Source organism: Peromyscus leucopus, chromosome 1 (assembly GCF_004664715.2).
Source record: "Peromyscus leucopus breed LL Stock chromosome 1, UCI_PerLeu_2.1, whole genome shotgun sequence".
Taxonomy (NCBI): Eukaryota; Metazoa; Chordata; class Mammalia; order Rodentia; family Cricetidae; genus Peromyscus; species Peromyscus leucopus.
This window is the reverse complement of record NC_051063.1, coordinates 19,059,503-19,083,588: the sequence shown is the minus strand read 5'-3', so window position 1 is coordinate 19,083,588 and position 24,086 is coordinate 19,059,503. Positions and strand designations below refer to the sequence as shown.

Sequence of the window (24,086 nt, the reverse complement as noted above, 5' to 3'; positions counted from 1 at the left end):
GCTCCAGGATGAGTGTGAAAGACACCAAGATAGACCTGTGTGTGTTTGTGTGTAACAATCAGCCCACTGACTTCAGCACAAATACAGTCACTGATTTACCATGACAAGGACAAATTTTCCAAAACCTTGATTTTTCAATTACACTATACAGACATTACACACTTAGGGAGAGTCTAAGATGGGGAAATAAGTTTAGTTAAGCTGAAAACTAGGTATGAAGTTCAAGGGGAAAAAAAAAAGAGAAATGACGGGAGAATTTAAACAGTTTCACCTTTCATCTGAAGCCTATCTGGGGAGGCTAATTTTCCTTTTACACTGACTTATTTACATTAGGAGTCAGGAGGTAGAGCATGCCACAGCATGCCTGGGAGGTCAGAAGACACATCTTGTCAGTTCGTTTTCTCCACGCTCCATGTGGGTTCTGGGGACAAGGCTCAGGTCCTGAAGCCTGGTGGCAAGGAACTTGACCTCCTCGGTGTTGTGAGAGTGAATAAAATGTATGCTTTTCTCACTCAGAATCCAACCCTTTTCCTGCTTGACTAGTCTGCAGCTATAGACAAATTAATTTCGTGAGGTGAGGAGTAGTTTGCTTGAGACAGGGGTCTCTGGCTGCCCAGGCTAAGCAGCCCAGGACGACCCTGACCACTAATCCTCATGCCTTTAACTCAGCGCTGGGATTACAGGCCTGTGTCCCTGTGCACAACTTAACTTTTGAACGCTTTTCTTCCTCCTTAAGATGAGAAGCAAAGCCAGTTAAAACTACCACCAGGATTAATATTAGTGAACTCCCCAAATTTACAAGTTTCTCTAGTAAAAGAAAGTCTGGCAAGCAGTCTCGGGATAGCCAAGAAGCTTTAGCAGGAACCAACGCAGCACCAGACCTCCATGAAGAAGAGACCTACAGAAGTTCCACTTTCAGAACAAAACATCTCCATGAACAGGCAGGCTTCACACTCCCAGCCACGCTTACTTTTGATGGCGCTTCCCAGCTAAGAGACACTTCAAAAGCGTCTTGTGCTGGGTCTGATCCACAGTAGGGATTTGGAAGAACAGTTAGGCTTTGTAGAGAAATCTTTTAAGGCCCCTCCCTGCACCGGGTTGATGGGAGCAACTGTGAATCACTGTTCATGGCTCCTGGCAGAGTCCTAAAGTTGGGGTGCTACCATTTTCTCGCCCGCAGTCCACGAGCCAGTGAAGGTAGGTGGATGTGAACGCTCTGTGTACAGTGTCTCCAGTTCTCTGATTTTCTAAAATATCTGGTTTACACAAAGGTTGCCTAGCCACTCTTTCTGGTCTTCACAAGGGTCATAGGTAACACAGAGGAAGGCAGGCTTTTGCTCCCTTTTCTCAAAGTCCTTTGCATAATGTGTGTGTGTGTGTGTGTGTGTGTGTGTGTGTGTGTGTGTGTGTGTGTGTTTTGTGTTGTGTTGTGTGTTTGTGTTGTGTGTGTGTGTGTGTTGAGTTACTCTGCCCAGTGTCACCAGGCTTCTTCACACTCTCCAGGCAGCAGCCACATTTGTACCACGTGGCTATCCATCCCCCTTGAACACAGCCAACTGTAGCAGGAATCTTAAAGGGTCTTATTAATAAAATCAAACCTGAGGACAGTTATTGGGGTGAAATGCTGGAAGATCAGAGAAGCAGAACAAGCCACAGCCACCTCACCTCACCAGTTCCTCAGCTGGTCCTGTTTCCTCAGACTGGAAGCCTCTCAGTCCTCATCCAAATGGATCTCAGCTGAACTGCTGCTCAAAAGCCTAAAAGCTTAACCAGCCTCTAGTTCCTTGTCCTCACACCTTTCTGCTTCCTGCCCTCACTTCCTGGCTTAAAGGCATGCCACCATGCCTGGCTGTTTCCAATGTGGCTTTGAACTCACAGAGATCCGGATGGATCTCTGCCTCTGGAATGCTAGGATTAAAGGCGGTGTGCCACCATTTTCTGGACTCTATATCTAGTGGCTGTTCTGTTCTCTGACCCCAGATAAGTTTATTAGGGTGCACAATATTTTGGGGAACACAATATCACCACAGCCAACTGGGTGGGTCAGAGCGGACTCATCATCAGGAGAAGCCAAAGTAATGTTGTGGATGGGATCACGTGAGCTTTACCTGACGTAAGCTGAGCCTAGTGCATCAGTTCTCAGCTCCCAGGCGTTTGGGTGAGGGAAGCAGGGGAAAGCAGCAGCCACCACTGGGGACATCCGCCGAAAGGGTATTAGGAGATGCCAGAGGAACCACAAAGAGGCAAAGCTGGGTGCAAACTCAAGATTATAGGACTGCCCAACTGTTGGACTGAGCAGAAGGTGGAATGCCACGTGCCCTTTTTGGTCGTATCCAATGTTAACGAAGCCAACATGGCGTCCAGTACACTTAAAACACTGCCTTGCCACATCCTTGTGTTAGCAGTGTGTTCTAGTTTAATTTCTGTTGCTGTGGAAAACTCGGGTAAGGAAAAGATTTATTATCTTACACTTCTAGGTCACCGGTCATCACCGAGGGAGGTCTCTGCTCTCTGACTCAGGCTCATCCGGCTTGCACCTGCCTAGGGATGGTACCACCCACGGTGGGCTAGGCCCGCCTACCTCAATTAACCATTTTGATACCCACCCCCACCAGCTCAGACCTGCCCACGGGCTGATCTGATCCAGAAAATGTTGCAATCAAGGCTTTTCTCTCAGATGACACTAGGTTGTGCTAAGTTGACAATTAAAGCTAACTAAGGCACAGTACAACTATGTGTACTTCACGTTATTCACATGAAACAATCAGACCATGTCTCCTCTTTATAGGCAGGCATGTGTGGGTCATTTACAAACTGTCTATATTAAGGGTGTGGCTTTTAGACTGTTTTTGATGAAGGTAAAGGTACAATAATTTTTTAGTACATTTATTCATTCTCCCCCCTCCCTGTGTGTGTGCGCGCACACACACGAATGAGAGAGAGAGGGAGATAGAGATAGATAGATAGATAGATAGATAGATAGATAGATAGATAGATAGATAGATAGATAGATGGAGAGAGGACATCCATGGCAGTTGCCTTTCTCCTTCCACCATGTGAGTCCTAGGAATTGAACTCAGGTCATCAGTGATCTCGGGGGCTCTCAGAACAATTTTATACTTAGACTTGACACAGAAAGTGCACTTTCTATCACAGTGAGTGACAGAGGTTAGGACACTGGCCGATGATCATGACAAAGACCCTGTCTTCAAGGAGCTCGCCAGCCATAATGAATAACAGAGGAGAAAAAAGCAACATCTCCGACTTTCCCTGGAGTCCAGCAATGTTCTCCTAGCGCCCATGGGAGCCCTGCCACAGTCTAGGCTCTGACCTCATTCTCCAGCAACAAAATTACCACTGTTCAAACATACTGCTGGGCCAGTGGTCCCTAAGCATCACTGGAACAGACTGCACTTATTGCATTTTTTTTTTCTAATGGTCCATCTTGTAGGAATGCATGCACAAATACAACCGCATTGAATTTCATTGATGCTTCTTTTACCCAAAGACTGGGGATAAGAAATGATTAGTACTTTTTTTTTTTTTTTTTAACATATAAACAGATAAACACACATAATAATCACACTGTCCCAAACTCAAGAGTACTTACTTGGGAAGTGTATTCACAGGCTTCTCTCTTCAGCTGCATCATCTGAGTGGCAATGAGAAAAGACCTCCAGAGGTGAACACCACTTCTGTTCTCAAGCACAATGCACAGAGCTGACACAATGTCACTCAGCTCCACAATGGCTCTTCAGACGTCCCCGTGAATGGAACACTCACTATTAGAGCCCAAACACAATGCACAAAGGGCGGAGACCCAGACCGAGTTGCCCTATCAGGAACGCAGGGACACTGACTTCCTAGCACATCAGAGTATGACAGATGAAACAAAACTTATTTTTGATAAGGGTGAGTAAATAAAGTCTGATACACAACTGCATCCCTTTACTTTGAAAGATTTTACACAATAGAGTCATGGGTCACAGGTCTGGATCGATCTTAAGAAAAACAAAAAACACAGATAAACAGATTAAAATCACCTGAGGACACCAGCATGTAGCAATAGGAATCAGCGGAGATCAACCAGCTTCGGTTTCCCCATTTTAAAGCTAAGAATAATAGGGTTAATCCCATAAAGAAGACAAATACATTTTTCACAGGGGAAAAATGCAGACTTATTGTTTCATGTCAAGTCAGGATATGGTCCCCATATATTCTTCTTGCATTCATTCAACAAATGTGTTGTGAGATACAGCTATAAGTAAAACAGTAAAATTAGAATACCTCTTCTTTTTTTTTTTTTTTTTTTTTCCGTGACAGGGTTTCTCTGTGTAGCTTTGCGCCTTTCCTGGAACTCACTTGGTAGCCCAGACTGGCCTCGAACTCACAGAGATCCGCCTGCCTCTGCCTCCCAAGTGCTGGGATTAAAGGCATGCACCACCACTGCCCGGCTAGAATACGTCTTCTTGATGAAGCTTACTAACTTCTTCATCCATTAGGAAGATGTAAAGCTGAAAGTTCTAGTAGCTGCTAACGACAGCCAATATGCATGTGGCGATGTGCAGATTAAAAAGTACTGTGTATGCACCACTGCATATAATCCTCACAGTAACTTGGAGAAATGTGCTAACAGGTCATTTACACACTAAGAATTCAAGGCTCGTGGAGGTCCAGTGCTCACCAGGCACTATGACTGAATCCACTGCACAGAGAAGCCCTGCACTTCACGCTAACTAAGCAGGCTGAGCTGGGGGGTGCCGGGAGAAAACATGAACAAAATGATCCGGAACTTTTGCCTAATTCCACTCTTCCCAGAAGCGAAGTTTACTCCATTTCTGTGATTGTACAGAAATGCAAATTGATTTATTTCACACAAGACTGACATATACACCTTTAATCTCAGCACTTGGGAGGCAGAGGCATTTGAATCTCTGACTTCAAGGCCAGCCTGGTCTACAGAGCTAGTTCTAGAACAGGCAGGACTACACAAAGAAACCCTGTCTCAAAAAACAAACAATCAAACAAACAAAACCCTGACTTATATAAATAATACAACAGTTAAATAGACAGATGTGGTAATCCATGTCTCTAATCCCTGAAGATGGAGTAGGAGACTTGTTAGTTCCTTCTCAGCTCCTTAGCAAGTTCAAGGACAGCCTGGGCTACAAGAGACCCTGTCTCAACTAAAACCAAAAATTAACTAATTAATTAAATAAGACTGAATGGTCAATCCACTGTGTGACCTCCTCTCTGGAGCATGAACTGAGGCTGCCGCTGCGTTTCTCTTTACTGGTCAGTTTCCACAGAGCTCTTTGGATGCAGCAATCTGCATTATTTTTCTAATGACACATTTTTTTATGCATATGGGTGTTTTGTCTATATATCTCTTCACCACATACATGCAATACCAGTAGAGGCCAGAGGAGAGGTCCAGGCGTCCCTGGAACTGAATTTACAGATTGCTATGAGCAACTCTTGTCTTGGCAGGAATCGAACCCAGCCTCTACTGATAGATCCTAACAATTAGATACAAACCCCTCCTATATCATCTGTGACTTGGGTTAGCAGACTGTAACAAACTCTTTCATACCACTGGTAAGGCAGTTCAGCATCCAGTATCCAGAGCCGTAAGTAAGAACAAAAGGACTAACTTCAACAAGCATTCCATTTTTGGAAATCTGACCCACATTCTTCATGGAAGGTCACATTGCCCAAACTAAGATTCCTTTGTCATTTAGTAAGAACTACTCTGCCCATTTTATTGGATGAAATTCCCTGGGACTGGCATTACAGATGACTGAACTGCCATGTGGATGCCAGGAATCTAACTGGGGTCCTCTAGAAAAGCAACCTGTTCTCTTATCCACTGAGCTACCTCTTTATCCCCAAAGACAGTTTTAGTAAGAGCACATTCATATAAATGTCATTAAAGAGATTTATAAACATGAAAAGATATACAGGCTCAATCTAATGAGAAAGGCAATTGCATATATGTATGTATGTATGTATGTATGTATGTATAGGAAAAACCTTGAATTAATGAAATGACAAAACATGTTCTCTCCTCTCTCTCTCTGTGCATGTGTGCATGTGTGTGCCTGCGCGCGCCTGTCTGTCTGTCTTTTTAGTTTTTCAAAACAGGGTTTCTCTTTGTAGGCCTGGCCATCCTAGAGCTCACTGTATAGATCAGGTTGGCCTCGAACTCACAGAGATCCGCCTGCCTCTGCCTCCCGAGTGCTGGGATTAAAGGCATGTGCCACCACTGCCCGGTTTAGGCCCTTATTTTTACAACTGACCTACAAAAAATCTTGAGAAACTCAGACCAGCACTCAGCTTTACTCTGGCATTTTCTAGCAATGCCATTATCCAAATGTTCTCTGCAACAGGGAACTCATTTTCAAAGGAGCTCCAGTTACCTTAGCAGGGCCAGATCCTGGGGACCTCACAAGGATTCCCTTCCCAGCTAACCTGGAACCGTCCTTTCCTCCCGCCCACTTCCTTCACTCCAAGGTCATGCCTTCCCTCCTCTTTTCCGAGCACTTGTCTGTAAATACTACCTGAGATAGAAGCTCCTTCCTGTTCTACCAGGGAGAGTCTGACACATATTCAAACAACTACAAAAGGCCAAGGAAAGTTCCAGAAGAGAAGAACTAGTGTACAAGAAGGAACGTGTTGTCAAGCTTGGGTCACAGGTGTAGAAAAGGCAAAGGCCAGCCAGGGCACAGAGTGGGCACTTCTCTATTGAAGGACGCAACTGTGACTTCACTTGGGACCTAAGCCTTCTGGGTCATGCTTTAAAAAACTGATGCATTTTCTGTCTCAGAAAATTACTGTGGTTCAATTTCGTAAAAATAGTCTTTGTCTTTTCAAACATTTGGTCTTTCTCCTGTCTTCAAAGACTGCCAACGGAAGTCTACAAATCAGAAAATTATATACATATTCTTTCTTTCTCTCTTTTGACAGTCTTTTGAAGTTTGTGAGGAATTTTGAAATGGATGACCTTTGCACGACTCTAAAGTATGCTGAGATATGATGAAATTAGGGACTGAATATTCAACCTCAGTTCAAGTATCCTTCTTATTGTGGTCACCTCCCTCAGCCTGGGTAGCTACCAATTTTAAGCATAGTTGTTTTGATCTTTCCAATTAAAAACCATCACCCACCCCTGAGTTTTCTAAACTTAGAGGAAAAAAATTAATAGACTCAACACAAGTCAAAGATAATAGTTACTGTAAAAATTCAGCACATAACAAGTTAAATCAATGACAACTGCAAAAATATTACAAAAAAAAAAATCTCAGGGACTTTAACAGTTTTGGAACAGGCCAGACAATACTCAAGGCAGTACTTAATCTGAGAAAAATGTTGAGTGCTATCAATAAATTTCCCCCTAAAGGCTAAGGAAAAGATACAGGTACCTGTAAATTAAAAAAAAAAAAAAAATGAACAAATTAAGTAAAAATACTTTTCATATCATTAATAGATCCTCTATTTACAAATTCATCTGCTCACTAAAATTTACTTGTGATGCCAAATCAATAAATGTGCAGCCCGCCCAAATGCTTGCATCATTCTGCACAGATTCCCAGATGAGGTCAAAGGAGGCTCTATCCACCTTCCTTCAGCTCCCTTGCTGTATGTAAACATCCTTTGTCACACAACCTTTGAGGGGCTTTTGTAGATGATTTTACTGTCTAGACTTGACCTTTTCTCCATCCCTCTCTCTGGACCACACTAACCCTTCGACACCTGCTTCCTTGACATGCCTACTACCTTTGTATGGATCCAGCTACAGACGCATTTCCTAGGTAGCCTTAGACACCTCTTAGACTGTCTTCTTAACCCGTGGATTGCATTATTTTTGTGAGCAATCTCCTGAAGTATCTGTGTCTTCCATCACGTGACTATACCTACATTTCTGTCTGTTTAAAATTCAGTTTTCAATAGCTCCCCGAAACAATCCCTCACCTTAAAGTGTAGGACATGAATATTTCCTCCATTGTTGCTCAAGGAGCCTTTAAATGTTCTGATATGACAGTTGTATATACAGATGCAAATACATACGGTGTAGATACACATATGAATAACAAACACATGCTAGGATCCCAGAACTCCATTTTCAAACCTGTTATTACAAAAGACTTCCAACACATGTAATAATGAGGAGACTACATAGGAATTCAACACAGTGAGCTGCAACAAGTATGATCTTTCTCACCTAGCCCTTTTTTGTTCAGTTTCTTTGAAGATTTAGTTTTATGTGGGAGAGTGTTTTGTGTGTGTACCTCATGCACACCTGTGCCCAGAGGCCACAAGAGGGCACAGGATTCCCTGCCAATGGATGTTACAGGTGGTTGTGAGCCGCCATGTAGAGGCTGGGAATCGAACCCAAGTCCTCTGTCTGCAAGAGGAGCCAATGATCTTAACCACGGAGCCATCTCTCCAGCCCTTTGCTATTATTACATCTTAGAGCAAACGTAAGCTGCCTCTTAACCTTCAAGAACATCCTTGTCATAGCCGATAAAGACGTTTGCTTTAACATAACCACATAGTTATGTTAACTATCAAACCTAAGAAAACCTATCATTTCTCTGGAGAGCCATCTGCATAGGAATTTTTATTTTCAAGCTGTCATTATGGTGCATTTATTCAAGAACCTAAACAAAGTCCCCTACTCCCCAGCATACAGACTGAGACTCGCCTGAGACTAATACAGAAAAGCACCACAGAGCTCGAACAAACAATAGTTCACTCAACCAGAAGAATTAGGTTGGAGGACTGCCCCCAAGAAAGTGAGAAAAATAACAAAACCTCAAACTATTCAGGACAACACAAAGCAGGGCAAGAACCCAAGGGCTCCACACAGGCTGAAAGTGGAGAGAGAGAGAGAGAGAGAGAGAGAGAGAGAGAGAGAGAGAGAGAGAGAGAGAGAGTGTAATTGGGTAAGTGATTGAATTATCTTAGTGGCACCAAGGATCCAGCTAGAAAACTCACACTTCAGACCCATTGAGTAGTGGACAGCTTTTGAAAGGGGAAGCCTTCCCGACACAGCGCCTAACTTAGTTCATTTCCTAAACCTCCGTGTCATAAGCACCCTTGTACATCTCAGCACCTTCACAACCGGGCTACAAGTTCAAAAGGTTCCTGGATGCAAAGTTGTATTTTATTTCTCCAAAGAGACCAAGATAAATAGTGCCTGAAATGGATGATTGTGGTGCAAATGACTATCTCTTATTCGTCTCTAGTTCTTGGATTTTTCTAGAAAAGAAAAGAAACATGGCCCTCAACTTACCAGGATGATAGTTAACAGTACAAGTGACCAAGAGGATACTTCGGAACCATATGTGAAGATTACTATGAGCACACCTGATTTACAGAAGGGGAAACTGAGGCCTCAGGCGCCCTGACACAGTCAGGAGCATGTCTCATAACTGATGGCACCGAGACTCCAAGGCCAGAGACCAAGATTCAAGCCACACTCAGCCAGAGGTCAGCACAGCTCAGCTGTCAATTTTCAAACACTTCCCTCTGTCTCAGACAGACAGACAGACAGACACGCAAGAAAGCTTTTACATGCTCAACAATTTTAAAAAGAAAGAAAAATAAGTTAACTAACAATGAATTCAAGTATTTTTTTCTCTCCCACCTTTCACATTTGTGTGTGGTGGGGGTCAGGTGTGTACACACGTGTGTTTATGGAGGCCAGAGGCTGACGTCAGCGATCCTCCTCAATCCCTCCCCACTGGAATGTGCAGATTCAGCTGGACATTCTTGTCAGCATGGACAAGAACCCGAGATCCTGTCTTCAGGATGATGTCCCCTGCAGCTGGAGTGAACAGATGTGTAGCACCATGCTCGGCTGTTACTCGGAGGCCAGGGCTCTGACCTCAGGCCCTCACAGGACCAGCAAGCTCTTGATTAATTGAGCCGTCTCTCGCTCCCGTTTGCTTCACTCCAGCTGGCTACAGAGCTGAGGAGGGACTTCCATCCCGCCCCTTCCATCTCTGCCTCTCAAGTGTTGGGATTCCAGGCACGCGCCACCACACCCAGTTTTATAGGGTGCTAGGGATCAACCTAGGGCTTCGTGCATGCTAGGTTAACACTTTACCAACTGAGCCCCACACTCCAACTCCCTTTCTCCAATTTGACATTTAGTATCAGAAGTAATTTCAGATTCCCTCTCATTCATAAAACACAAATTTGGAAAATGCTTTTGTATTCAGTAACATTTGTCTTTCCACCAAGCTCAACCCAAATAGAATCTAGAAAAACTGTAGAGCTGTGACCTACCTCCCCCACCAACTTCATGGTAACATTTTAATTAGAGTGGTATGATTAAAAAAACTAGTTGCCTTAAGTATAGCTCTGCAAAAATTCTAACGATCACGTTACACATGACCAGGGATGTTTATACACACAATTAATGACGGTGTTGTAACAGCAGGAAGGTTAAAGTTGTTTTAATTCTAAACCGCCCGTATCTTATCACCACCCAAGGGTAACTTCAGCAATTCAAAGGAGTTTTTCCCTATTTGTATTTTAAGAAGCACTTTTATTTTTTTTAAACCGCTTATGCGCTGGGAGCACACAGATCTTGTCCAATCCCGAACTTCGTATGCTTGGTACAAGTCTGGACACATCACATCTGGAGGAATTCCTTAAGGCTTACTCGCACCAGCCTCCGTGATTTCAGCTATCCAGCTACTTCTCAGTCACCGCAAGGAGAGAGGGAGGGGGAAACTCCGTCCAGCTCTTGTGGGCAAAACACTCCAGAGGAAGGACCGCCACACAGACCCCTCCACCCTGAGTAAACTAAACAGATGTTATGCCTAATTGGTTTCTGAATCTGTCTTTTTAGTTTTTTTGTATCACCCCCCTACACACACACACACACACACACACACACACACACACACACACACACACACACACCAGTAGACCAAGCTGGCCTGGAACTCAGAGATCCACCTACCTCTGTACCAGCACACCTGGCTGGTATCTGAATCTGGACTTATGCTGATGTTTAGTCATTTGATTCTTTTCAAGGAGTGTGCATGCCCTTGCCTAGTGCCTAGCAGAACAGAATGGAAGGGTATAGTCATCCTAGAATGCACAGGATGTGTGCTCATGCTTCTGTGTCAGGTGCCCTCACCTGTAAGGGGATGGGGTGGATTCTTCCACCTTCTACCTGACAGTGGTACTGGCTCCATGCTGGCTGCATGGAGTCCTTGCCTCACCCTGACCCTGGTGAGCATCTGATTCACTTGTTATTGGTTACAGTGTAGCTAGAATTGGGAACTGGTTCTCTCTGGGGATCAGGACTGGATCATCTTATTTCATTAGTACTATTACTGTCCAGGAGCCATCTCACTCCTAACCAGTGGTGCTCAGAGTGTGTGCCCTGCAGCATTACCTACAATGGCAGTTCAGTCAAGCTGGCACATTGAGTTAACAGAGCAAGGTTGGGGTAGCTAGTAAGCCACTTCCAGGTATGTCTGTGAATCTGCTTCTGCAAAAAGACCTGCATGAGCTTGAAGACCTTATGGAGCAGACGTCTCTCAACCATGTGGATAGGCATCCAAATCACAGCAGAAATGAAGGAAAGGAAAATCACCTCTTAGCTCAAATCTTGTTGTGCTGGCTAGTTTTACGTGGACTCTGACACAAGGTAGTCATTTGGGGGAAAGGACTCTCAGTTGAGAAAATGCCTCTGTCAGATTGCCTGTAGGCAAGTCTGCGGGCCATTTTCTTGATTAATGATTGACATGGGAAGGCCCAGCCCATGGTGGTGCAGTAGGCAGGGTCGACCTGGACAGGTAGCCCTGGATGCTGTAAGAAAGAAGGCTGAATTAGCCAAGCAAGGGTTGAGCATGGGCTTTATTCCCAGCACTCGAGAGGCAGAGGCAGAGGCAGGCCGATCTCTGAGTTCAAGGCCAACGTGGTCTACAAAGCAAGTTCCAGGACAGCCAAGGCTACATAAAGAAACACTGTCTTGAGGGGGGAAAAAGGAGGAGCTAAGAAAGCAGGCCGAGCCAGCTGTGGAGAACAGGCCAGTACAGCAATACTCCTCCATGGCCTCTGCTTCAGTTCCTGCCCTGACTTTTCTTCATGACAGACAGAGATATGGAACTATAAGCACAATAAACTCTTTCCTTCCCAAGTTATTTTTGGTCACAATGTTTGATCATTGAGATAGAAAAGTAAACCGAAGCACTTGCTTTCTCTGCCCTTGGACTTTGGGGCTCATGGTCCTCAGACCTTCAGACTCCACCCAAGACACGCACCAGAGGCTCCCCTGGTGGATTTTGGGACTTCCGGGCCTCCCCAGTCACATGAGCCAACTCCTCTCATATCTACAGGTGGACAGACCAAGAGTCATCAAAAATGCCAGCTCTCAGGCCAGACACAGAAAATGCTAGACTGGACTCAGAAACCCCATACTTTACACATCAATCCCCCAGAGGACTCAGCCAGGCATAGAAATCTGAAGGTCCCTTCTAGGAGTGACATATTTGAAGGTCCCATTCCCTCAGATTGCCATGGTATTTGGGTTTAGTTTTCACTAAATCTATTAGGTGCTGTTTATTGATTTTCTAATATTCCTTTGAAAGTAAAGTCAAATAAAAGGAAGGTTTGAACTTATCAAAAGTGGCAAAGAATGATGTAAAATTTAGCGACTGGCTGTCATTTTTCCCACACTTGGGCTCTGGAATGAAGTTCTTCCTCGAGTTTAGAAGGGCATACCTCTGCTTACATTTATTTGCCATCCCCCACACAGACTCACTGTCAAGTCCATGCCCAGGACCAGCCTAAACAGCTGAAGTCTCAGCTCCAGCATGGCCCACCTAGGGACTCCTGGGAAACTCAGTCTCTGGAACCTCAATTTCCAAACATGTAGATGAAAAATCGTCACACAGTCCTCTGCATGGAGAAGTCCTGAGAATCAGAGGGTCTGAAGTCTACTGTCACCTGGTCCCGGGGACTCAAGAGACTGAAGCAGGGGCGTAAGTGACCTCAACTCAAAAGAGGGAAATAGGAAAGGAAGGAGGGTGGGGAGGAGGAAACGGGAGAGAAAAGGGAATGTGGGAGGAGCAAAAGCAAAGAATCTTACTGTCTGGCAACAGCCGGCGTCCGTGTCCAACAATAATTTTATTACCATTAGCTAACAGTTTAGTTCAACTTTAAATGCTTCTGAACATACCCGAGTCCACAGAAGACAAGGGATGCAAACATCTAAACTGGTTTTTGGGTTTTTTTTACATGAAATACCAGTAAATGGTTATCAAAAAGGACTGGGAGGAGAGGAACAAAGTCAGTTACATTTATTTCTAACCAAGGCATCCATAATAGAAAAATGCTTTATTCTGGGATGGATATTCAAAAAGTAATAAGAGAAACAAACAACAAAATCTACAAAAACAGCGTGTAAGCCTTCCAACCCCAAATACTGTGATCATGAGAAAACCCCGCCTAAGATTTTCTTTAAAGATTCTTAAACTGCCCTGAGGGGAAAGCCAGGGCAAAGACCTGACAGAGTGGTCAAGGATGTGACTGGAAACATTTTTTAATTATATTTTGGTTGAAGTGGAAGGCAGGCAACATTCCAAATTTGAGTTCACTCAGTGGGTCTTTCCCTGCCTTTTGGGGGCTAACATTACAATGTTTTATATTACAATCAAAAGATCAAAACACCAGCTATAAAGAAGTCACATAAGGATCTTTTAAATTTGTACTAGGCTGCTGGGAGTGCACGCCTTTAATCCCAACACTCAGGAGGCAGAGGCAAGCTGATCTCTTGGGGTTTGAGGCCAGCCTGGTCTACATATTGAGACCTTGTTTCAAAAAAAAAAAAAAAAATCAGAGGCAGAGCAGGGATCTCTGTGAGTTCGAGGCCAGCCTGGGCTACCAAGTGAGTTCCAGGAAAGGCGCAAAGCTACACAGAGAAACCTTGTCTCGAAAAACCAAAAAAAAAAAAAAAAAAAAAAAAAAAAATCAAGGGAAAAAACTTAACTATACACTGGACTGATATAAGCATCATTGCCAAATAGTCCTTTCAATGCTGAAGTGGGAACGGATCTGGGTGGAGTCCTCGGCTGGTCATTCACATGATGAATTCTACCATAGCAACCACGTAATCCCAATCTGTTCCTCAAGCAGGGCAGAGCCCCTTCCCACCTCACAGCCTTTACAAATGTCCCACAGTTATGCCAGAGTGCCCTTCACAGAATTCCAACCTTCACACGCTAATTCTATTAATCCTTAGGTGTCCAGTCTCCTCTCGGGAATGCTCGCCTGGTCTGAACTAGGATATGGCCTCCCATTTGAGCCCCCTTTACTTATTGCCGGTCAGGAACTTTGTTTAGTGTTTGATTCGCTGCGCTGGGAGCTGCAGCCGGCTGGCACCGTGCCTGTCCTTGGCTGTGTTCCTGACACAAGCTCAGGGTCTGGTGCACAAAAGAGAGTCATTTCAACAGTCCTCTGGACACCGTCTTCCTTCCCAAGTCAGAGTGGTCAGCTAACTTCAAAGAGAAAGGTGAACACAGATTGTCAGACTCACCAGCCTCAGAGAGTGAAACCTTCCAAGAATCGTTCTGGTTTCCAGAAGAATGAAGAAAAAGATAAACAAGCGTGAGCCTTTGTCATTGAAATGACCCGCTGACTTCAGGTTAAAGATTCTATCTCGGAATCCAGCGGAGAGGTGACTCAGCAACCAAGAGCACTTCTGTGTTCTCGAGAGATCTGAGTTCTGTTCCCAGCACTCACTCACATGGTGGCTAACAACGGCCTAAATCCAGTTCCGGGGCATCTGACACTCTGGAGACACCTGCATACACAAGGTACTCAGACATACGTGCAGGCAAATACTCATACACATAGAATAAAAATAAGTAACACCTTAAAATCCTTTGAATCAAATCTATAGAACACAATAACCTAGTATACGGAATCTGGTCCTACATCTCATCATGGAAGATGCTGTACCTCCCAGATGGACAACCTCATACGGTGAACAGGGGACAGGGTCACACTATGTAGCCCTGGCTAGTCTGACATGGATACCAGGCTGGCCGTGGGCTCAGGGAGATCCACCTGCCTCTCTCTGCCTCCCCAGTGCTTGGATTATCATGTGTCTCTCACCTTTTCCATGCTTAGAAAGTTTCCTGGGGTGGAGGAGTAGCCACTTGGGATTCTCCCATCTTGGTTTCCCTGAACACACTCATGTTACCCTCCTTGTCCTGACACACGGTTTAGCTGGGCACTGCCTCCCTCCTTGCCCTGCTCTTCACACATTCCCAAGGAGTCACTCATGGCTTTCTCCTATGGCCACACAACTCTTTCCGGACTTCCCTTATGCGCTCCTGGACTCAAGGCTCAAAGTGCATGATACTTAGGAGACTGGACTGGGCATTGACTCCTAACGCTGGGAGTCTGGGAAAAGGAGAAGGAAGGTTAAATAAAGTAAAGTAAAACTATAGGCAATCCAGAGAAAAGAAGGGGAAAAAAGTAGGGTAGAAAATCAAATAGGGTGTCAGGCAGTGGTGGTGCACGCCTTTAATCCCAGCACTCAGGAGGCAGAGGCAGGCGGATCTCTGAGTTTGAGGCCAGCCTGGTCTTCAGATCGAGTTCCAGGACATCCAGAGATACACAAAGAAACAGAGAAACCCTACCTCAAAAAACTAAAAAAAAAAAAAAAAAATGGGTAAAATGGAGTCATTAGGGAGGGAAGCCGTGGGTGGGTGCCTCTCTTTCCTAATCCACCTCTTCCCTGCTCTTCCTCCAGCTAGCAGCTGCCTCCCCCCTGCTAAGGAGCGTCTAGGTCACTTCCTTGGCTTTTGGAGAAGGTGGTTTATTTGTTCCTGCTGCTTAAGCTCAAGGGATGATACAGTTTAAGATCTACAATTAGGCTCACTGTGGTTGTGGGAGAAAGGAGTGGCCAGAAACGTTAGTAGATGACAGGCTCTGGTTTTTTGTAATAAACATCTTAACAGCTTTCATTAAAAAAAAAAAGAAGAAAGAAAGAAAGGAAAAAGAAAACAGTTAAAAATGGAAGCTTCTGCTTAGAATCATTAATATCTAAAACAATACTGAAAATTACAGCTGTCACCGAGGAAGGCTGTCTATCCCAGCTGTGTGTGTGTGTGTGTGTGTGTGTGTGTGTGTGTGTACACACACACACACACACACACGTGCCCGCATGTTTTCCAACACACACACTTGCAACTCTGACTACCTTGCATCCCATTTGATGGTATCGAGACTGCCAGCATTCCACAGGCACCCACACATGAAAGCAAGCCCTTGATTTCAACAGCCTCAGAGTTAAACAAGAAAAGACTAAAATCCACCAAGTAAGTTTTCCCCAAAGCTCCATCCCACTTTCTTAGGTTTGTTTCCCTGGGGACCTTTCTGACCCACGGCTTTGTGTGCCCCACCCCCACCCCAGCCCCAATTAGGCATCGTTTTACCCTCTGGAGGCTGTGGGGGGGATGAAAGCAGCCCCAGGAAGAACTAGGCTGGCTTCCTCCACACAATAGCCAGCCACCTGCACAGGGATTTAGTCCCCCACTTCCTAGTTCCTATGTCCTGGAGTCACTGCTGCCGGTCGCCCGGAGAACAAGGAGAAAGAACAAAGGGGCCAGGTGGCCAGGACAGAGGGAGGATGGGGACTCTTCACTGTCCCACGCCCCCAGTGCAGCCTGCGGATTGAGGAAGCCAGGTTGCTCCCACCTCAAACTGTGTGTGTGTGTTGAGACAGCTGTTGGAGCCAGAATAGGGAAAAGAAAATGAGTCATTTTTAAAGTCTTCCCAGACATTCGCTCTACAGCAGCAGTTCTCAACCTTTTGGGGGTCAAATGACCCTTTCCCAGGGGTTGCACACCAGATGTCCTGCCTATCAGATATTTACAATTCATAACAGGAACAAAATTACAATTATGAAGTAGCAGTGAGATAATTTTATGGCTGGTGGTCACCACCACATGAGGAACTGTATGAAAGGGTCGAAGCATTAGCAAGGTTGAGAACCACTGGTCTAGAGGAAGGGATACTTCTCACCATGAGATAGAGCCTGTCTTGAAATACTGTGGACTTTGCTCCACCGATTTAGTTTAATTCTGGCATGAAAGATTCTTCTTTCAAGAGCTGGGTGTGAGGGGCTAGAGAGATGCTCTTCCAGAGGACCAGGGTTCAATTCCCAGCACCCACATGGCAGCTCACAACTGTCTGTTACTCCAGTTCTAGGGGAGCCAATGCTCTTGGCAAAACATCAATGGGGAGGGACAGACATGACACAAAAGCTGAGTGTGATGATGAACATCTGCAACCCCAGCACTCAGGAGGCTGAGGCAGGAGGATTGAAAATGCTGAAGACTAGCTACACTAGATATAGAAGGTACAAAGTTAAAAAAAAAAAGTACAAGCTAAAAAAAATTAAATAAGCTAAGTCATCCACGAGCATGAGGCTCCATCCATCACTTGCTGCTAAACATTCTGCCCAAAGGGCAACGTCTGCATGCTGGGAGGCTGGGGTGAGGGGTGGGTGGGTGGCTGGCTGGCTTAGATTGGCAGCTGGCATGCATTCATGTCCAGTCCAAGAAGTTGAGATTTACAAAGGGTTCTGATCAGCCATTCACTGGTCTCTAGAACGCTTCATAATAATAGACCAGGAGGAAATATCCAAGTAGGACCAGGAAGAAATGAAACCAGAGGCCAGTTAAGCTGAAAATTCACATATACCCCTCTATTTTCCAGTGGAAGGAATAACAAAGAAAGGAAGACATTTCCTTCACATTTTTGATGGAATTAAAAGAAGGCTATTAACTTCATATTATCACATCTATAATTTGATGTGAAACACACAGTTCTTCAGCCAGACTATAAAACTCCTGTCACTCACACTACTTACACACACTTCCCCTTATAGAATATTTTTATCACATAAAGGTAATATGATCAATATAAAACTTTTAAAATCCTGATCAGAAAAATTTCAACAGCACATTAAAATATGATATGTCATGAGCAAGTTGGTTTCATTCCAAAGCTACCTTTAGATAAATTAAAAAGAAAATAAGGTAATACGGTCTATAAATAGACTCAGGGACAGAAATCCAAGTTGTCAGTACAAAGGCAGAAAAGGTCTTTGCAAAATCCAAACACCTTCATTTTAAAAGCCCTGCAGAAACTCAGACTAGAAGAACACACCTAAATACAATAAAGGCTCTGCATGATAAACCTATAGGTAACAATATAACTTCAAATTAAACTGAAAATCATTTTCTCTAAAATCAGGAATGAGTCAGGGTAGCCACATTCTATGCTAATGTCATACTAGAAGTCTTAACCAGATCAATAAAATAAGAGCAAAAAATAATTAAAAGGATACAGACAAGAAAGCAGGAAGTCAAATCACCCGCATTTACAGACAATGGTCTTTGGGCTTAAAGACCCTAAAGCAGAGGCTCTCAACCTGTGGGTCTCAAGCATCAGAAAAACCTATTTCCAATGGTCTTAGGAAGCCCCAACCATAAATGCATTTTCGTTGCTACTTCGTAACTGTAATTGTTACTGAGCAGTGTCTCAGTTCCTAAGGCCATCGGAAATATGTGTGTTTTCTGATGGTTGCAACCCCCAGGCTGAGAACTGCTGTCCTAAAGACTCTCCCAGAAAACTCTCAGATCTAACATGTTCAGAAAAGCAGCAGGACACAAAATCAAAATACAAAAACCAGTACCTTTTCTATTCCTCAATAACGAACAAACTATGAAATAAGTCAGGAAAACAATCCTGTACACAATAGCTTCAATAAACAAAATACCTACAAATAAGTCTAAAGGAAAGAATTTAACTAAAATCTAATGTTAACACTGAAGAAAGAAGCTAAAGATGATTAAGCTATTCCCTGGGTCCAGAGAAGCATGATTCATATTCAAAAAATGGATTTACCACGGAAAGCAACCTATAAAAAAAAACCCTATCAATATTCCAATGATATTCTTCACACAAACAGGAAAAATAAAGTCTTAAAAAATAACACCGCTGTGCGCACACCTTAATCCAGCACTCAGGAGCAGAGCAGCAATCTCTGTGAGTTCGAGCAGCCTGTCTACAAGTGAGTCCAGGAAAGCACAAACTACACAAAGAAACCCGTCTCGAAAAAAAATAAATAAATAAATAAATAAATAAATAAATAAATAAATAAATAAATAAATAAATAAATTTTTAAAAAGTTCTAAAGTTCACATGTAAACACAAAAGATCCCAAATAGTCAAAGCAACCCGGCACAAAGAGTGAGGTTGGAGATGCCTCAACACCATAGGAAAATGGCACACAACCAGACATGGAATGGAGGGAAGACCCAAAAGTTAAACTCAGACAACTATATCCATCTCAACTGTTCGTTTGTTTCGAAACAGGGTTTCTTTGTGTGGCCTTGGCTGTCCTAGAACTAACTCTGTAGACCAGGCTGACCTCAAACTCACAGAGATTCCAAGTGCTAGGATTAAAGGCATGTGCCACCACTGCCCAACACAGCCACCTCATTTTTAACCAAGAATATACCTTGGAGAAAAGACAAGACAGGCTGTTTCTGGTCTGTTTTGGTTTTCGCTTTTGGACAGCAAAGGAAACGACATAATGAGGAGACAGCATATACAACAGGGGAGAAAAACCTTCGCCAGACACTTACTAGGGGATTAATATCCACAATATATGAAGAACTTAAAGATTAAACATAAACAAACAAATAACCCAATTAGTAAGTGGCCAAGTGAACTAAACAGACGGTGCTTCAGATAAGCATAAGTAAGCAACAACATATGCTCAATATCTTTAGCCATCGTAGAAACATGTATCAATAGTCACTGCAGGCCAATGAGATGGCTCAGCGGGTAAAGGTGCTGGCCACCAAGCCTGATGTTATCTCTTCTAGCCCCTAAACTCACACAGTGGAAGGAGAGAAGGAACTCCAAGTTTTCCTGACCTCCACATTGTTGCTCATGGCAACACACATTGACATACACGCTTATACACCAAAACTAAATAAATGGAAAAATATTAAAATTACTTGTAATTAGGGTCAGAATAGCCACCCTGAAAACAAAGGCTGGAAAGGATGAGAGAGGAGAGGGAAGCCATCCTTACACACTGCAGCCGAGAACGTAACCGGTACAGCCGCTATGGAAGTCAGCACGGAGGGTCTACTGAAGAAAACAGGTATGTTAGCGGATTGGTCATGCCTATCTTGAATCTCAACAGCTGCCATCAACTGCCTCACTCTCAAGAGATCTGGCCTATTTACAGTCCTTGTGGAGGAAGAAAGAACCTCACAAGATCCTCATGTGGTCCAGCAACTCCCAAGGTTATAGAAGCAGAAAACAATTGCTTGGTATGTGTGTAGGGGAGGAGGGGTGGGGGCTGGGGGGGGCGGAGATTGGATAATTGTCAGTCATGAAGGTGCCCAGGGGACTCAGTGGTGCAGTTATCACTGCAAGCTACCCAACTGTGGGCGGAACTCTTCTCTGCTGCAGCTTCCCCTTAGTAGCCCAGGTTCCTGGTGATATGGCCCGTTCTTTATAACTAACTTGGGTATACCCACTCACTCACCATTGACCAGTTGGTCACCATTGGCCATTGGTCTGTCAGTAGTGCCCTCCCAGTCTGGGGTGAATAGCCTTTTCCTTCATATTATCCCAGGAAAAGTCATGTGACAACTACCAGCTCATTGAACTTCAGCACTGAGACTTCTAGATACATACACAGAGAATTCTAAGTCAGCCATCTCATAGAGATTCTTGCATACCTACATGCATTCATATGTATTTATGTGAATGTATATATATGTGTATATATATATACATATATATATATATATATATGCATGAAAATACAAATGTAGCTGGGCGTGGTGGCACATGCCTTCAATCCCTACACTCAAGAGGTGGGCAGATCTCTGAGAAGTGGAGGCCAGCCTGGTCTACAGAGGGAGTTCAAGTCAAGGCTACAGAGATACCCTGTCTTGAAAAACCCAAAAGGAAAAGAAAAGAAATTACAAATGTTCATGCACCACAAAAGTAAAAATGGCCTTATTTTGGGGACAAACAGGGAGAAATCGTCGTCAAGAAAGGGTACTGTGGGGGAGATATCACAAAAGTACATGATACATACCCAAGAAAACGTCAGAACGAAACCCATTATTCTGTGCAATGAATATACACTAATGAATGCAATCACTTTAATTACTAGAAAATTTGCCCCTATTATTTTTTTTTCTTAATTGAAGACGGGGTCTCTCTGTGTAGCTCTGGCTGTGCTGGAACTCGCTCTGTAGACCAGGCTGGCCAGGAACTCACAGAGATCCACCTGCCTCTGCCCCCTGAGTGCTGGGATTAAAGGCATTCACCACTACTGCCAGGCCACTATTAACTTTTTATCACACCCTTCCTTATTGTTCGATATGCAACTGTGTACATGTGAACGCATGACGAGATTAGTGGGTTTTTCTTTCCTGCCTGGGGAACCGAACCACCACCTTCTGCATGTTAGGCAAAACAGAACCACTGAGTGCTAGTCCAGCACTTCGTGTACTTTCACTTTGAAGTAGTGTCTTACTAAGTTGCCCAGGCAGGCCTTGAACTGACAATCCTCCTGCCTCAGTCCTGTGGCAGCAGGCTCAGCTCCTCTGTCGGATTTTGTCACATGACTCACAAACACTATTTTGTAAATAAGTACTGGATCATTTGTGTTCTCTTCTCATACATTCTTGGCAAGCATTCCTGTGGTTTACTGTTAAAAATAGACCCGGGAAGCCCATGGGACATCTATACCAGCACTGAGGTATAGATAGGTATAGATAGGCGGGTCAGTATCAAGTTCACCTGTATCAAGTTAGACAAAGGGACTGTCTTGTTAAGCAGCAGTCCTTAGGAACGACTCCTAGGTTAATACCAAAACAGAAAGGGAGGCAAGGCTGGAATCCTTTCCTAGATAACCTACTAGCTGCCCAAGGGAGAAAACCCTTATGGGCCACCTTCACTAGTTGCTCCTAATATAAATGGCAATGACTACTAACATCATGTGTGTCCACAATATAATTATAAAGGTGTGTTAATACATGTAAAAAGATTTAGTCAAGTTAAAAAGCATGATGAATCATTCTCTTAAATGCAGAAAAAAACATTCTAGCACAGATACAAACTTTCACACTATGGAAACGAGGGAGGGGGTGGAGACAGGGCGGTATTTATCTACAGTCCTAACTAAATGAACACATGCACAAGCTGATCTGGGTGCTTTTTGTTTGTTTAAACCGACAGAGAGCCAAGTGGATATACTTTGGCTAACTGTACAGAGACGGTCACATCCATCTAATTAGCAAGCGTCTGACCTCGGATAGCTGTCGTATTTGTGGTACAGGCACATACAATCCACTTTTCCAGAACACACCGCATTTCACCAGCTGTCCTGTACACTAGATCTCTCGACAGCTTACTATTCCCAACTGCAGTTAGCTCCCTTTCCGAATTTGAACACGATCAGCCATCGCTGGAAATGGGACTTCACATCAATACCCTGCCCCAACCCTGCTCTCCACCACATTTCACTTCCATATGCACCAATTCACTACAAACAGGTATTACGCTGCATGATGTGCCTAGGAGTTATAGACCAAAGCTATCACTGTTTATTGGTGTTCACCATCCGGGAAGAGAAGACTGGCATCAGCCCTACTTGTAAACTCTAGAGAAAACAGTTTAATAGAAAAAGACCTAAAATACATCTCTATAGACAGTATTAGAAGGAGCTGCCCCACATCCAATGCCTCATTCACAGCCAACACCACCAGTAGTTCATTTTAATCATCTCTCTAGCACCAGTTTTAAATTAAACACACTGTTCTCCCACACACACATCTCACTGCCTTGTAGACTCTGCCAAATGGTAACATTTAAACTTGTTTACTTTCTTTCAAGGGGTTTAGATTTATACACTGTTGCACTAAACAATACTCCTCAGCATAGAATCAGCACCCAGCACACTCACCCAGGACTTTCCAAATAGGTTCTGCAAATTCAACTCCTTCCCCATTGACGGAGTGTCCCAATGTATTTTCCTGACCATTGGAACCAAGACGCTGTTAGCCTCAGGTTGGAGGGGCTCACAAAATGTAACCAGCAATCGTTTGTATCAAATGGAGCAGTATCATCAAATGAGCAGCCAGGGGCTTTGGACTGCCACTTGAGAAGGCTGAAAAAGGACACCAGGAGAGACAGTCGCTAATTAATTCTTCTCCGCCCCATCAGCCCCAAATGTTTCAAACAGCAACAGAGCTGGGAACACAGTTTTGACATTGTTGAGATAATGACTTGATTTGCTCCCAAAATGCAGGGAAAGCTGCCGCGAGTCTATCTGGTGAGAACCGTTCGTACCCTGTTCTCAGGGCCAGAAGCAAGGCTGTTGGAAGTCGGAGAATACTTGCTGTTGCTTTCCAAGACTGGCGGTGGAGGGGAGCTGACTGGCAGTGAAGGGGCCACACACTAAGGGCCTTGTCAACCTCTCAATGAATTAGCCAAAGCAATGTTTCTGGGTTGCCAAAACAGAATTTGCTAGCCCAGGTTATTAAAATGCAAATGTCCAACAAAGTGCCTGGAGGCAGGAATGCACACACACAGAGTATGTACATTTTGTACATGTGGGCTGCGGAAGGCTGCAGGAGCCTCAACAGTGAAGACCACCTACCTGGTAACCAGGAGACCCGAGGTTGGGAACACTATGGCACAGGTCGGGAGGCATGGAGACAACTGCCACAATCCGGAAAGACCTAGGCCACTGTTCTCAGGAATGCCTCCAGACTCACCTGCCTCACTCTCCTCATCTGTTTGTTTGCTTGTTTGTTTTGAAACAGGGCTTCACTAGGTAGCCCCGGCTGTCCTGGAACTCATTCTGTAGACCAGGCTGACCTCTGTAGACTCGGAGATCTGCCTGGCTCTGCCTCCTGAGTTCTGGGATTAAAGGTGAGCGCCGCCGCCGCCGCCGCCACCACCACCACCAGCTCACAGTCAAATCTTAAAAGATTTGTCCAAAC

General features: G+C 44.2%; 1 protein-coding gene and 1 long non-coding RNA gene across 7 annotated transcripts in view; one reads left to right on the top strand and one right to left on the bottom strand.

Annotated features, from left to right (window-relative positions):
* Kank1 (KN motif and ankyrin repeat domains 1) overlaps window positions 1–24,086 on the bottom strand; it is a 211,645-nt gene that overhangs the window by 153,142 nt on the left and 34,417 nt on the right. The window contains exon 1 of one of the 6 annotated variants that reach the window (XM_037205406.1): window positions 14,561–14,643. The exons of 4 other annotated variants lie outside the window; for them this stretch is intronic. The gene's annotated coding sequence lies outside the window, so the exon portion shown is untranslated. Of the gene's footprint in view, window positions 1–3,610; window positions 3,724–14,560; window positions 14,644–24,086 lie in introns of those variants that run through there. One more of the 6 variants, XM_037205400.1, reaches the window with a different exon arrangement.
* On the top strand, window positions 14,727–23,854 carry LOC119087911. Its single transcript, XR_005091442.1, has 3 exons — window positions 14,727–14,840; window positions 20,261–20,390; window positions 23,390–23,854. It is a non-coding gene; the product is annotated as an uncharacterized LOC119087911 (long non-coding RNA).